A 13,971-nucleotide genomic window follows, 5' to 3' on the forward strand; every position below is an offset into this window, starting at 1 on the left:
AAAGTATTTTTAATATTTGAATGCTAGTGTTTATGGCTTAATAGGATTTTTTTTGAACAATGCTGCTTTTGTAATGTTATGGTTAGTAATTTTAAATAAAAATTTGCATACATGTGTGTCGTATTTGCACAAATAGTTACTATAAATCCCCGACTTGCGGTTTTTCTTGTATGACATTACCATAAATTTATCTAGAATTTTTACGATATGACATTCCGACATTAAATAAAATTTAACTGCAAATTGCAGCAACCAGCTTATGTATATTCGAAAAAAAAATTATATTCTAATAAAGCAAACGCAGCTCAGCCTCTTCCATATTTTACGTTTCCGAATCCATTAATATCAAAATAAAAAAAAATTAATGGAAAAGGGGAGTATCTGCAATCAATAACCAATACCTTTAATTGAAGTCTGTATTCCGTTCTCCCATTTTCTTCACTGAACCCCGTTTACAAAAATTAATGGATCTCCACTTTCACTTTGACGGCGTATCGCCGTCGATATCGGCACAACATTAATCTTACACTCCATCGTTTCCCAAACTTTTCACTCCCCCGTGTCGGCCACTTGCGACTTTTCACTGCAAGCCACCCTCCCGTGCGAGTTTTCTTCTAATATCGTGTTTGTATGCAAATGGAAGAAGTGTTGAGTGTGGGGGACGAGTGCAAAGCCTAAGGCTTCGTCCGACCGAAACAATCGCAGTACAGGGATAACCATCGAGTGTTCGCAGCCTCGATAAAATTCCAACAGCTTATTAAGGGATTTGTGGCGCAGGGCTGGGGTGACCGCGACCCCAACCCTAATGCAAACACCCACTCGCGCTACTTTAATCCCACAACTACACACGATTGTATCAAAATTCTATTGAAACTTCTGAATTTCCACCTTTTCTCCCGAAATTTCGTATTTTATAATACCAAAACACGAAAATTCATCAGAACATAAATTTCTCACGTATAAAATGAGTACAGGTTCGATTATAAAAGAAACAATCGATGTTAATAATAATATATAGCTAAAGCATAGCTCACTGGTAGATAGGACCTCGGCTTAAGAGGGCTGGACAGCAGCGCCTTGTCCATACAAACGTACTATACTTCTCCCTTCCTCAATTATGGCACTAGATAAATTATTTTTTAATATGCTATAGATATCCACTATTGAGGTGCATCTGTCGTTTTATTTTTTGATTAATTATTTTTTATAGGAGCTAGGAACCGCCAAACATCTATAAAATCGCCTCTTTTTAACACCCACGAAACGGGTCCAGCGTGCTTATTTAACGGTCGATTTTTAAAAAAATACGCCGATAGATGCACAGAAATTATCTTTTTCATACCGATGATGAAATTTTTTTAAAAATTGGTCCAGTTTTGGAGGAGAAAATAGGAGAATACGAAACCTCGATTTTGACAATTTAAAATACGTTTTAACTGGTCGAAGCGCAACTGTCGCATTCACTCAATATATATATTGATATATATTGTCGCATTCACTCAATATATACATACACTCAATATATATATCGAAGAAAGGAACGGTAACAAAATTAAGGTTTCGGGTGTACAGCCCTCTTAAGGCCGGAATCAAAAAATTTATTCAGTTTTCTCGATGATCAAGAGTAAGTAAGCTTATGGCAAAATCTGGATGGTCAATTGATTAAAATTTGCCAATTTATCTAATTGTGACGGTTGAAATAAAAACAGCATTCCCGATACTGTCTCTCGCAAATTCACCCAGTCCGAATTTGTTGATTGTTACAAGCAATAAATTGTGGTTTTTAATATATGTAAACCTGTATTGTATAATGTGTTTGTATGTATACAGTTAGCCATAGTGGTAATCTGTCAAAGCAATATGGGCCATATTTTTGCTTAATCTATTTAGGTACGTAGTAACAATAGATTAAGTTTTATGATCATGCGAATATTCGAACTCGAGATTTTGACTGATTCGAACTCAAAATCGATCACTGATCACGTTTTCATGGTCTAGAAAAAATATGTGTGTGTGTGTCTGTGTATTTTGGGAATATTTTGAATACCGTTAGTCCTATCAAACTGAAACTTAACGTATCAGTTATTGAAATTCTTATTGATTCAACGATAAATTTTTCAAATTTCGGAAAAGTTGAATTGAAATGATACCTTCTCTTATAGGTGTCCTCTTTTTTTAATGTTTTTATATTAAATTATCTCCCAAACCGCTAAAAAAATCAGACTGAATTATTTTAACATGTAATAGAAATTATAAATTGTATACCCTAAAAATATTTTTTTTATATTTTTACCTCAACCGGAAGAGAATTGAGGCTTTTTATGTTTTTCTAAGAAACCTTTTGGTTTATTGAATCGAAATTTCATATCAAGAAGTTTAAATTTAATACCAAGTTGTGTATAAAATTAAGTTAGCATCTTTCAACTGGAAGTGGCAGTTTATTTGTTCATACATACATGCCATATTATATAACACATTCCACTTACACTTACATTTCAATTTAAAATTATATTGAGCTTTAAAAGCATTTGAATTAAATTAATAACCAATAATGATAAATATTTCATATCTATTTATATGTATAGGTATATAAAATTGAACGTCTGTTTGTCTGTCTGTCTGTCGGCCTGTCTCGTATAGGTTCCTAAACTACTGTACCGATTACGATGGAACTTTCAGGATTTGTTGTATGCATGTCCGGAAAGATTATTGTGAAAAAAAAACGGGAAAAAACCTCTTAATAATAATGTATTAAGCACTATTATATAATGTATAAGTGAAAATATGAAGCGCTATTGTGTAATCAAGGAAATGTGTTTGTTGGTAACCACGATACCAGTTGGTTTGAAGAGACTTTCGGCTTTGAAAAGACGTTAGTAGAGCTCCAACCATTAATTGAAACAGGAACGGGAACGGGGATTGCATGCCTCATTCTGGCATTGCAACGGATGCTGGGTTCAGATAGTTTTAAATTAAAAAAAAAAAAAACTAAAAAGTTATATAAATATTTAGTATTTATTTAAAAAAAAATTCGTTCTATCCTTAAACCTCCTCCGATATTAATCATATTGGTTGTCTTCTTTTCTAATGGCAAAGATGCGGTAACCCTAACGTTAGCACAATCGGGGGCCGTCATCAGCCCAGATTTGCAAAAACCGAAACACAAAATGCCACCAACCAGCTCGGGAGATTTATGGCTCTTGGCCGCTCGAGGATTTGTACTTTTGTATCAATCATGCGCTCAAGTTGGAAACTTTCTTCGGATAAAAGTATATATGTAGGTTTTTCCTAAAGGAGGGGTGTACGTAGTACATACACGTCCGCCGGACGCCGTTATACTATTACAATCCAGAAGAACACGCGATTTATGTTAGTGTGTGTGTGGAATAGTCTTTGTTTTTCCACGAAAGTTTTCCGCCTTGGCGATTATCAAAAAAGATGGAAAGTAACGGCTCCCGCAGGCAGCGCCATTTCTCATTTTCGCTCGGGCGCCATTGGCGTCGCGACGCCTCAGTTGAACTGCATCTTACACCCTCCTTTCCCATTTGGCTAATATTTAATGATTCTGATATACATATATTTGTCTCTACAATACTTATATATCCTATATTTAAAGCCAGGAGGCTTTAAAATAAATAATAGAAAAATATATTTTATTTCAAAAACTTTGATTTGTACCTTATATGTATAAAGGCCTCACAATTAAGTGAGTTTATTTTTTAATATTTAATTAGCTCATTATGGGCCATTATAACATATGCTGTGTTTTAAACCTTTGAAGGACGGAGCGTCGAGATCGAACGAGTATCCCGAACCGGGGTTGAGTAAAACCCCAGTATTTTTTAATCAAAATACAGCTTTTCTCAATACAAATGGGTTCAATATACATTTTTTTCATTCATCAGTTTTAGTCCTATAGCATGTTTTTAACTATTTTTGTATTAAAAAATAACGACAAGCATCAACACGCAAACACATATATGTACATAGGCAAGGCCAACACGCGACTGCATGACTCAATAGCCACGCACCAAAAGCGACAAAAACAATAGCTGTCTCTTTCTCTCGCATTGATTCATCGATCGACAAAAATATGCAAGCGAACAGTCAAAAACAAGACTTATCACTACCGCCTTTAAATCATATTTTGGAACGTAGAAATGTATTTTTTACGATGTACCCCTTTTCTAAATCATACAAAATCTATTAAAATAAATTTATTGTAGTTAATTCTAAGAATACAAGAAATATAGGGTGTATAGCTTTGAAAACCACATATTTATTACGAAAAACGTAAAAATTGGGGCACTTGCATACCCCATTTCGGTGAGGGAGGGTTTAAACTTCATTCACAGGCCGTCAATACAGCATGTGTGATTTTAAATCTACCAAACTTCATAAGAAAACATATATCATTTGAAATATTTAGTTTCAAACTTCCATTCATAGATATTATTATCCAAAAAATCGATAATATTAACAAAAATCGTTATATTTAAAAGTGGCAGAAGTCCAGTTTTCAGTTCCAAAAACACTATTTCTGTTTAACTTGATTCATTGCTATCACTTATTTTAATAAGATTCGTCCAGAATGTTGGAAAAGCAGAATAAACGTATTACTGGCCAGCAGTATTTTTTAAATATTGTTAAACGCAAAACATCATATTTAATGTTTTGCGAAATATCTCAAATATAAAAAATATATATTTCTATAATTTAAAGCTTGACTTTTTCCAAGGAATTAATCGATAATATTCTAAAATAATAATATTCAGAAAAGATTTCAAGTACCTAGGTACTGAAATTGACTGGATTTTCTTCGCATAGCATACATATGTATTTTTCAAATTGAATCTTTCGTTCAAATAAATAACACAATGATCTATAATATAAGATAGATATCGTTTTTTACATGAAAATATATTGAAATGTGTATAAATTTTACACAAATTGAATACAGTTGAAGAAATACTGATCCAATAATTCATGCCGTAGAAAACAACTGTTAAGAATCTGTTTTTCTATTTTTAATTTAATTGATGGAAAGGTTTAGGAGTTACGTTTAAGTTATAAAACCTATTACATACTTAAAACGTTACTTTGAAAATAATATGCGGATTCTAATTGAGTTTTCTGAAAATTCGGGCCAATAATATAAAAATAATGTCACTAGAAAGTTCAAAAATTAATTTTCTTTGAGTTATTTAAGCGAAAGCCTGAATTTCTTAATTATAATTTTAAAAACTTTTATCTCTATGAAGTCGTACTCTTAAAATGATTTTATCTATTAATACTTCATTTAAAAATCAAATCACGAGAAAATTAAAAAAACTAAATTTCTTTTGAGACGTAAAGAAAGATTAATTTCTCTTTACAAAGATTATTTATATAATACAATTATTAATTTGAATTTTTCACCCTGGTCGCGACGCGAAAACATTTGAAATTATAGCGAATGACACTCATTCCCGTTTTTCCCGTTTCCGTCCCCGTTTGTTCCCGAATTTTTTTACACAGTAATCTTCCCGGACATGCATACAACAAATTCTGAAAGTTCCATCGTAATCGGCTGAGTGGTTTAGGAGCCTATTCGAGACACACACACACAGGCATTAATTTTTATATACATATATAGATTTCAAAATGCCATTTTTGAAAGTCTTTAAATCGTCAGCGAAAGTTAATAAGACCTATTTTAGATAAATTATACCAATTGTATCAACACACTCACATCATAAATTTAATTTGTATCGTTTTCCAATAATCGAGATAACGAAATTGATACTGTATTTTCATTATTTACTATTTTTTATACATACATATATATGTAGGTATATTTCATTTTTTCATAATGATCAATATCATCAATAAATAAATAATACTGATATATAAACTATAATAAACCAGCAGAATAGACTAGTGGTTAGCATATAATGCTTTGAACAGAGTGGTCACCGGTTCAAATCCCACTGGTTTCTGCTGGCCAGATCTTGTATTTGTGACTCCAGGTCGATCGTTTCCTATCAGAGTTTGCCAATTTATCTTATTTTCATTGAAACGGTTCCAACAAATTGGCGGTCTTACTCATTTTCTCGCAAAATCTCGAGTTTTCAGCAATCTCGAATTTCGCTAGATTGTACAAATACTGCAAACTTCATGTACACTCGTCTAACAGATTGCATCCAAAGCGACGAGGATACTATACCGATTAAGAAACATATATCAAATGACATATAATACATAGCCATTATGTACTTTTTACATTTTTTTTGTAGACGATATGTATGGTCAAACATTGCAAATATTTTTAATTATATAATACGATCAATAAGCATTTTATACAGTATGAATATTTTTGTACATTAATCATCCACAGAGATGTCTATTTTATGGGTGATTTAACTAAACGAATTCTATAACCATTTCTGATATCGTATTACAGCAAACTATACACATGTACGTACAAAGAGACATATGTACGTGTGACAATGTTTCTTCTGTGATACGGCTAAATGGATTCTCTCGTCCTTTTTCCCTCGTAGGTGTCCTTTTTTAAAATTGTCCTCATCATGGGGTATTCTGTCCGGGTCTCCTCCACCTCCAGCCCTCTTCATCCCCTGATTTATAACGGATTACTCCCGTCTAGGAGGCGCTTCCTCTTCCTCTCCGACCCCTAGAGAAGTCCCTCAGGAGAAGCCTTTGTGCCTCCGAGTAGGTGGCTGCGCCTTCATTACGGGACCCCCGTCAAATTAACATATATTATGCCGAGCTATTATGAGTGCGAGCCCATTTTACTATTTCACTCGACTCGGCCATTGTCTAATGAAATTTTACGTTATTCGACCCGCTCGATCTCGAGTAGGTTTGCCGTATTTAAAATGGAATTCGGTGGCGCTAATTCCGGGCACCGCTCTTAGGTACGCACTTAATTAAAAGTAGAACGGCTGTTTTTGATTTACATATGAAAATGCCGGTTCGGATTAAGCAATATTAGCCCCGTTCTCACTCACCTTAGAAGAGAATCGGGGCCGGAGGAGTTATTCGGGTAATTGAATCGGCCAAATCCCCCCACGCTCGGACTGACGAGCTTTCCTCGCCTCTTGTTAACTGAGCTTAAAGCTCAAAAGCTCTGGAAATTATTCATTCACACTGTGCGTATCACAGCTCTGGGTCGGGTGCAATGGCGTCAAATACTCGTAAATATTTTAAGATTTTAATGCTAAATTATTTTGGTGGAACACTGTGAAATTATACGCGATTCATGTGAAAAAATGATTCCAAAATCTGTTAAAAATATATAGCATTAGCAGATAAGATAACATTGACCACACACAAAGTAGAAATTTAATTATTTGATAATACATGTGTCTATATGTATATATGTAATATATAAAAACCAATGTTTGTCTGCCACGTATGCGTTCCTATAGCATTCAACTGATTGCGATGAAACTTAAAGAGTTATTGTGTACATATCCGCGATGGTTCCTGTAAAAAAAATAGCCCAAAAACGGAAACGGAAACGGGAAAAACGGGAATGAGTGGCATTACACCACAATAATTTCAAATCGTTTTCTATCCGAGTTTCATTGAAATACTTCAGCAAATTGATGACTGTACTATTTCTCATAAAATTCAAGTTTTCAGCATCTTGAGTCCGCTGATTTATAAATTGCTGCAAAAATGTTTGTCAAATAAATCCAAAGATGACTCGATGATGCTCTGTAAAATGTCTCTATAAATTGTTTATCGGAGTTTATAATTAGCCAGGAAGGCATTGGAGCTTAAGGCCTTCCTGCTATGAAAAATATAATTAAATAAATATTTTAATGATATCCACAAACCAAATTAAAACGATAATTTGAAGAAAACGATGAAATATGTAATTTAATATTTCTAAAACAACAGCTCTGGTATTTATTTACAACGTTTGAAAAATTCTAGAACATACCGAGTTGTGTTTTAAAAAACAACAGAAAAATGCACTTTGGTCCCAGTTTTTATTTTCAATATATTTTATTTTACTTTATCTATTTAACAGGTAACCCCAATGCGCTTTCCTGGCCAGAAACATTGTATGTACATTTGATACAAATATTATTAGTATTATACAAAGTACATAAATACATATCAATTAATATTCACAGAAACATCTACATATGTATGGTCAAATTTGTAAATTTGCAGCATTTTAAACAATTCAACGAAATTTAGTAAATACATATCAATTAACATCCACAGAGACATTTATGGTCAAATTTGTAAATTTGCAGCATTTTATACCATTCAGCGAAATTCGGGATTGCTGAAAACTCGAGATTTTGCTAGAAAATAGGTAAGGTTGCCAATTTGTTGGAACCGTTTCAATGAAAATCAGATAAATTGGCAAAACTCTGATAGGAAACGATCGACCTGGAGTCACAAATCCAAGGTCTTGCCAACAGAAACCAGTGGGATTTGAACCCGTGAACACTGTTCAAAGCATAACATGCTTTTTATTTACAAATTTAATACCCATAGATTGTTTGAATCCAAAGATTGTTTTTTAATAACTATGCAAGGTTGATCTGAATCTAATCCTCTATAAAAACTGTAGGAATATTATAAAACTGCATATAAAATGAAAATAAAATTTTGCCTGAAATTCAGCTCGAAACTTTTCGAACATTATCCGAACTATCACCGCGACCAAAACAATATAAAAATGAAATTTTCCGTATACTTAATAGTTGCACCAAATGGAAATCGGTTTCTATAGCAAAAAGCTTTCGGGTGCAGCAGGACAGGACAGTCTAAAGCTTCACACACAAGAAGCACGTTTATCAAACGAGAGCTGTTTAAAATCTGAACTTAAAAATCTTAGAGCGCACGCGGACAAGAAACTTTTCCGACTTTAATCTAATAAAGTTTATTTTTAAAACTTACTTACCCCGACCAGCTCTGCGCTTACGACCGCTGGGAAAAGTTTAAGAGCTTTCCAGCGCATATACGACGGCGTAAGCGCTCACTTTCAAAGACACTTTTACATAACGCTCATTTTCAATACATCGAACGTAAACACAGGGCGTGCAAAATGTGTGTATTATATAACGAAAACACCGACGCGCACATCCGTGAAAGAGCTTTTGGCCACACGTGTAGGGCTTTGTGCAAAGCTGACCGTTTCCGCGTTATATATTTATGCGAAAGGGCCGGTTCACTCTTTACAAATGTAATAAGGGCCCGAAACGGACAACCTTTTCATTTGATGGGCTACAGTTCGACATTCGCGCGATGCTACTCGTGTTTTTTCATTTTACATAAGATATATCAATTCAACCTATAAACATAAAATGTATGTATGTTCATAAAGGTTTTGAGCTATTTTTCCTATTATGCTGTACATTAATATTAGAATAAGATAATACTATGATTACTTACAAAATTAAATTAAAATTGTAAAATAGAAAATGATCAGTAGATCAGTAGCTATTAAAATAGATATAAGATGTATTGTGAACATAAATTCGTAAAAATAAAAAGTATGTGCATATATTTGAACGCCAATTTAGAACGTAAACGGGTTTTGAATACCGCCAGAGCCCTTTTCAAACTGTCATAGGCATATATGTATGTACAAATGTATATTTTTGATTGAAAGTTACATACATACATATGAGCCGTTATATTTGAATGTGGCGGAAGTCCAATTTTCGATTCCAAAAATACTATTTCTGTTTTGCCTTAATTCACATATTGTTGTCACTTCTTTTAATTTGATATGTCCTGAATCTCGGAATAGCATAACAAACATATTATAGTCCAATATTTTTAAATATTGTTAAATGCAAAACATTATATTCAATGCTTTGTTGGGTTAGACGGAATATAATCCAACTAGTCAAAATACATATATTACAACTGGAAGATACACTTCAACTGTAACATACATATGTATATACTTTCTTTTATATATGTAGATATGTATATAATCCTATATAATGTATAAAATCACAAATACGAATTGAAGGAAAACTCCCAATCACATCACATATGTATAACAAACCATAATCAAGGCATTTAAAATTGGGTGGTTACAAAATCAAATGTTGGTATATATATATACATATGATTAGTGTTTCTTATTTCTCGACATTTTTCATTTTTCGATAAACGAGAATTGTCACTTTCTTCAAAAAAACTCTCGAGAATTCTCTAGAAATGTTCTAATAAATTATAATATAAATTAAAATAATGGAAAATAAAGGTTGTTTTAAAATATACATCTTTTTAAAATTATTTTTTTCATTTTTAAGGAGTGCTTTAGAAAACACAAAGTATTTAACGCTGAATTGCCCATTCGAGTACGTTTTTAGTTATAAAAAATCATTTTCAACCGAAAAATTGCGTTCGTTTTCAGTATATGTATGTGGGTTTTATCGTAGATAATGCATCTTTCAGTTGCTGTAAATTTTCTGTCCTTTTGCATTCGTTTCGAATATATTCGAATATTCGAATATAACTCTTTAGATAGAGACAAGTATTTATCATTGTTATTGAATAATTTCCGTGTTTGAATTCTTCAAGAGACATTCCATTTTTTTCTTAAGTTTAATTGAATTTTTTATTGTTTTTCGCATTTGGACATCTATGACCTCTATAATTTCAACGTTAGGGTTATCAGAGACGTATTCATTATATGCATCTTCATTGATTTCTTCATCATCATCATCATCAGTATCTTCGTTATCGTCTTCTTTCTTTGTATAAATAACCCTTTACGAGAATTTTCGAGAAATCGAAAAATATCTCGAGGAACGAGAAACAAAAACTTATCTCTTTTCTTGTCGAGAAAGAATTCTAGACAAGAAACACTACATATTTAGATTTTTATATCTGAAGACATTTGGATTTTATCCATATCTGTTCCCTAGTGCCTTTGTCTTGGGATCTTTGGGTTTCAACTCCCTGGCAAAGAGAAGAGATTTATTTCTTGGGAAACATTTCGTAAAATTACTTAGAGGAGAGATTCACAATCCCACTATCCTGGAGAAACTAAAATTCTGGGCCCCGGAAAATCGTAGAGTTTTAAGAAAACATGATATATTTTTGCCAATTAGGGCTAAATCAAACGTGCTCATGAACTCCCCCCTCTCGAGAGCTGTTCGACTCCTTAACTTACTGGCACATTACTTGGACCTATTCGATGCCAGTTATGTTGAGTTGGTGGAACACATCCTAAATAGCACGATATAAATTTTTCAATCTTATTTCTTTGTTTTTATTTTGTGTACATATTTTTTACTTGATTTTTATTATTTTTTTATGATGTTTTTTTATTATTTATGATTTTTATTATTTTCTTATGTTTTTTTTTATTTGTGATTTTTATTATTTTTTTTATGATGTTTTTTTTTTTGTAATTTTTATGATTTTTATTATTTGTATTAAAATCACATTGACGCTTTGGGGCAACCTGTCAAGTCTCTGTGGTATTGATGTTTTAAAATAAAATAAAATAAAAATATGATTAATTTTTAATACTGTAAAAATATTCAACAGGCGTCTTAACGTTCGCGAATATAATTAGTGCGCGACGTCGAAAGGGCTAAATTGGCGTCGACTCGTGCTCCTTGGCAATAAGCCACGCATTTAATATCGCATATAATTACTCCAATTAGATTATGATAATTGCCCTAATAACCGATTACACACAAACGCACACGCGGAAAACGCCCGCACTGCGAAACAGTGGGCCAATGGCCATTGTCCCATGGCGTTATTCAATTCGAATCCCTCACTTGCCTCCAATGCGAACCAATTCGATTTATACCATGCACATTTTCCGGTCCGACCCGGGCTAATTTTTGGCGAATCGTCCACGAAACGATCGATTTAATTCATTTTTCCGAACGTCCCGTCGTCGCAACGAAATATAAAGCTGAAGCTGCGGCGAACAAAAGAAGACCGTAGCAATGATTTATAGCGACCGAAATAGAGTTAGTCGTGCATGGACGAAGAGGAGGAAGATAGAGAGCGAGACGAGACACCGAGACGTGGCTCGATCCTGAAAATGTAACGGGCATATTTTATTCAGCGCGCAATGTGCTGAAGGCGTATATTTTTGTACGTTTGCTTTTTGCGACGGTGACTTTTGTTTCTTAAAATATTTGACTCGGCGCCGTGTAATGTGCAATTTTACGACTTCGATCCGATTGAATTTATGCAAAAAGCAGCCCGTGTGCATCGGGATGAGTTGTGCGCTCGATTTGCCGTATACATATTTCTGAACGGGGGTTCGTGCTCGATCAGTTCGATGTTTTCCGATTTGATCCGTTTCGAATGCACACTGGGGCGAGTCGTGCATGAAATATATGTGAAAGTGCTCTGTATATTTTAAATTATAATATCTGTATGTAAAAATGCCCGTCTATCTCTATAAAGTTTGGGTTTTATCATCTTCGAAGTGTCCGTATTGTTTTGGCAAGTGTTCGTCTATACTTGAATGTTTACATATTGTTGCGTAAGGGGTGGGTGGAGGATCCAAATAAAAGGCCAAAGTCGCTTTACAGCATTTATTGGGTGATTAAGGAGATCCACGCACTGCCAGTGCTCCGTCAAGAATGCCCTGGTATGGCCTAAGTACCTTCTTATTAAGGGCAGGTCACTCAATGCATCTTCCTCGACACGTTTGTTTACCTATTGTTATAGTCACGTACCAGATACCACGTACGAATGCAGTCACATACCACGTACCAGATATGAGCTCTAGTGGGAAGTGGCTGGGTGCCGTTACAGGCCACTAAGTCCATTCGGGGGTCTCCATTGTTAGCCTACAGCACTTAAGCCTATTGTATATCGATGTTTGTAATTGACCAGGAAGGTGCATTGGGATTTATCTGAATATACATATGTGTACATAATATATCTATGTACATATGTATTTAATTAAATAAAATTTGTTATATTTATAAATGGCCTCATTCATAAATTGAAGACAGTTTGATGAGTTCATTCCTTTCCATTTCATTTGTTTATTTTGTATTTACCTTTTTCATTTGTTTTTTATATTTGTAAATTTCAATTTCTTCTTATATTCTATCTTATAACCTTTTCCAAATATTTTAATACTATAGTTTAATTATGCAATGTACTACATATTTTGTCATGCCTTTATTCTTTACTTTTTAATTTGTTTTCCTTATATTTATCTTTTTCATTTTTGTAAAAATCTATTATTGGACTCGGGTGTTACATATATTATTTATTTACTTTTTGTGTTTTTTATACCTATCTCTGTACATCCTGTCTGTTGATTTTTCAATTAATAAAATAAAAAATAAAAATAAATAATAAAATAAAATGAGTGAAATACCGAGATCGGTCTGTCGATCAAATTTCTCAGTAGCCTATAATTTACGTGGTAGTAAAAGGGAATGATGATTCATCTAAAATATACATTTTTTTATGGCAGGTGATGAAATTTCTTTGATAATAATTTTTTATCAAATAGAAAAATTTTCTTGTGTTTATTTTGTAAATATGATTTTATATTAAGGTAGATGTGCATTATTTTGTCCACGCAATACTATAGGTATATTGACTCAAAAATCATGGTTCTCTCAAAGTGTGAATCAAATAAACATGATTTCATATTATAATTTAACAGATGAATGATGGAATTTAGTTGAATTCCAGCTATGAGTCACAAAAATGCCTTCCAAACTTAAATCACTTTCATATGATACGAGATTGAAAAGAAAGAATCTTTCCACTTTGGAGACGAGAAGAATGAGATGTGATCTAATTGAAGTCTATAAATTATAAATAACCATTACAATTGTATTATGATAAACCTCTTTACATTTAACAATAATACTCACAGAAAAAGATATTTACTTAAAATAATTAGAGAATCTTTCTTTTCGAATAGAGTAGTTAAAATTTGCAAAACTTCTAGTAACTTTAACCTTTTTAAAAATAAACTTGATT

The 13,971-nt window shown here is 33.0% G+C and overlaps 1 protein-coding gene across 9 annotated transcripts in view; it reads left to right on the forward strand.

Annotated features, from left to right (window-relative positions):
- Nucleotides 1-13,971, forward strand: part of LOC143911227 (CUGBP Elav-like family member 2) — a 605,340-nt gene that overhangs the window by 401,489 nt on the left and 189,880 nt on the right. The window contains exon 1 of one of the 9 annotated variants that reach the window (XM_077430025.1): nucleotides 8,042-8,075. The exons of the other annotated variants lie outside the window; for them this stretch is intronic. The gene's annotated coding sequence lies outside the window, so the exon portion shown is untranslated. Of the gene's footprint in view, nucleotides 1-8,041; nucleotides 8,076-13,971 lie in introns of those variants that run through there. 9 annotated transcript variants of the gene reach the window in all.

Source organism: Arctopsyche grandis, chromosome 4 (assembly GCF_051622035.1).
Source record: "Arctopsyche grandis isolate Sample6627 chromosome 4, ASM5162203v2, whole genome shotgun sequence".
NCBI classification, from domain to species: Eukaryota; Metazoa; Arthropoda; class Insecta; order Trichoptera; family Hydropsychidae; genus Arctopsyche; species Arctopsyche grandis.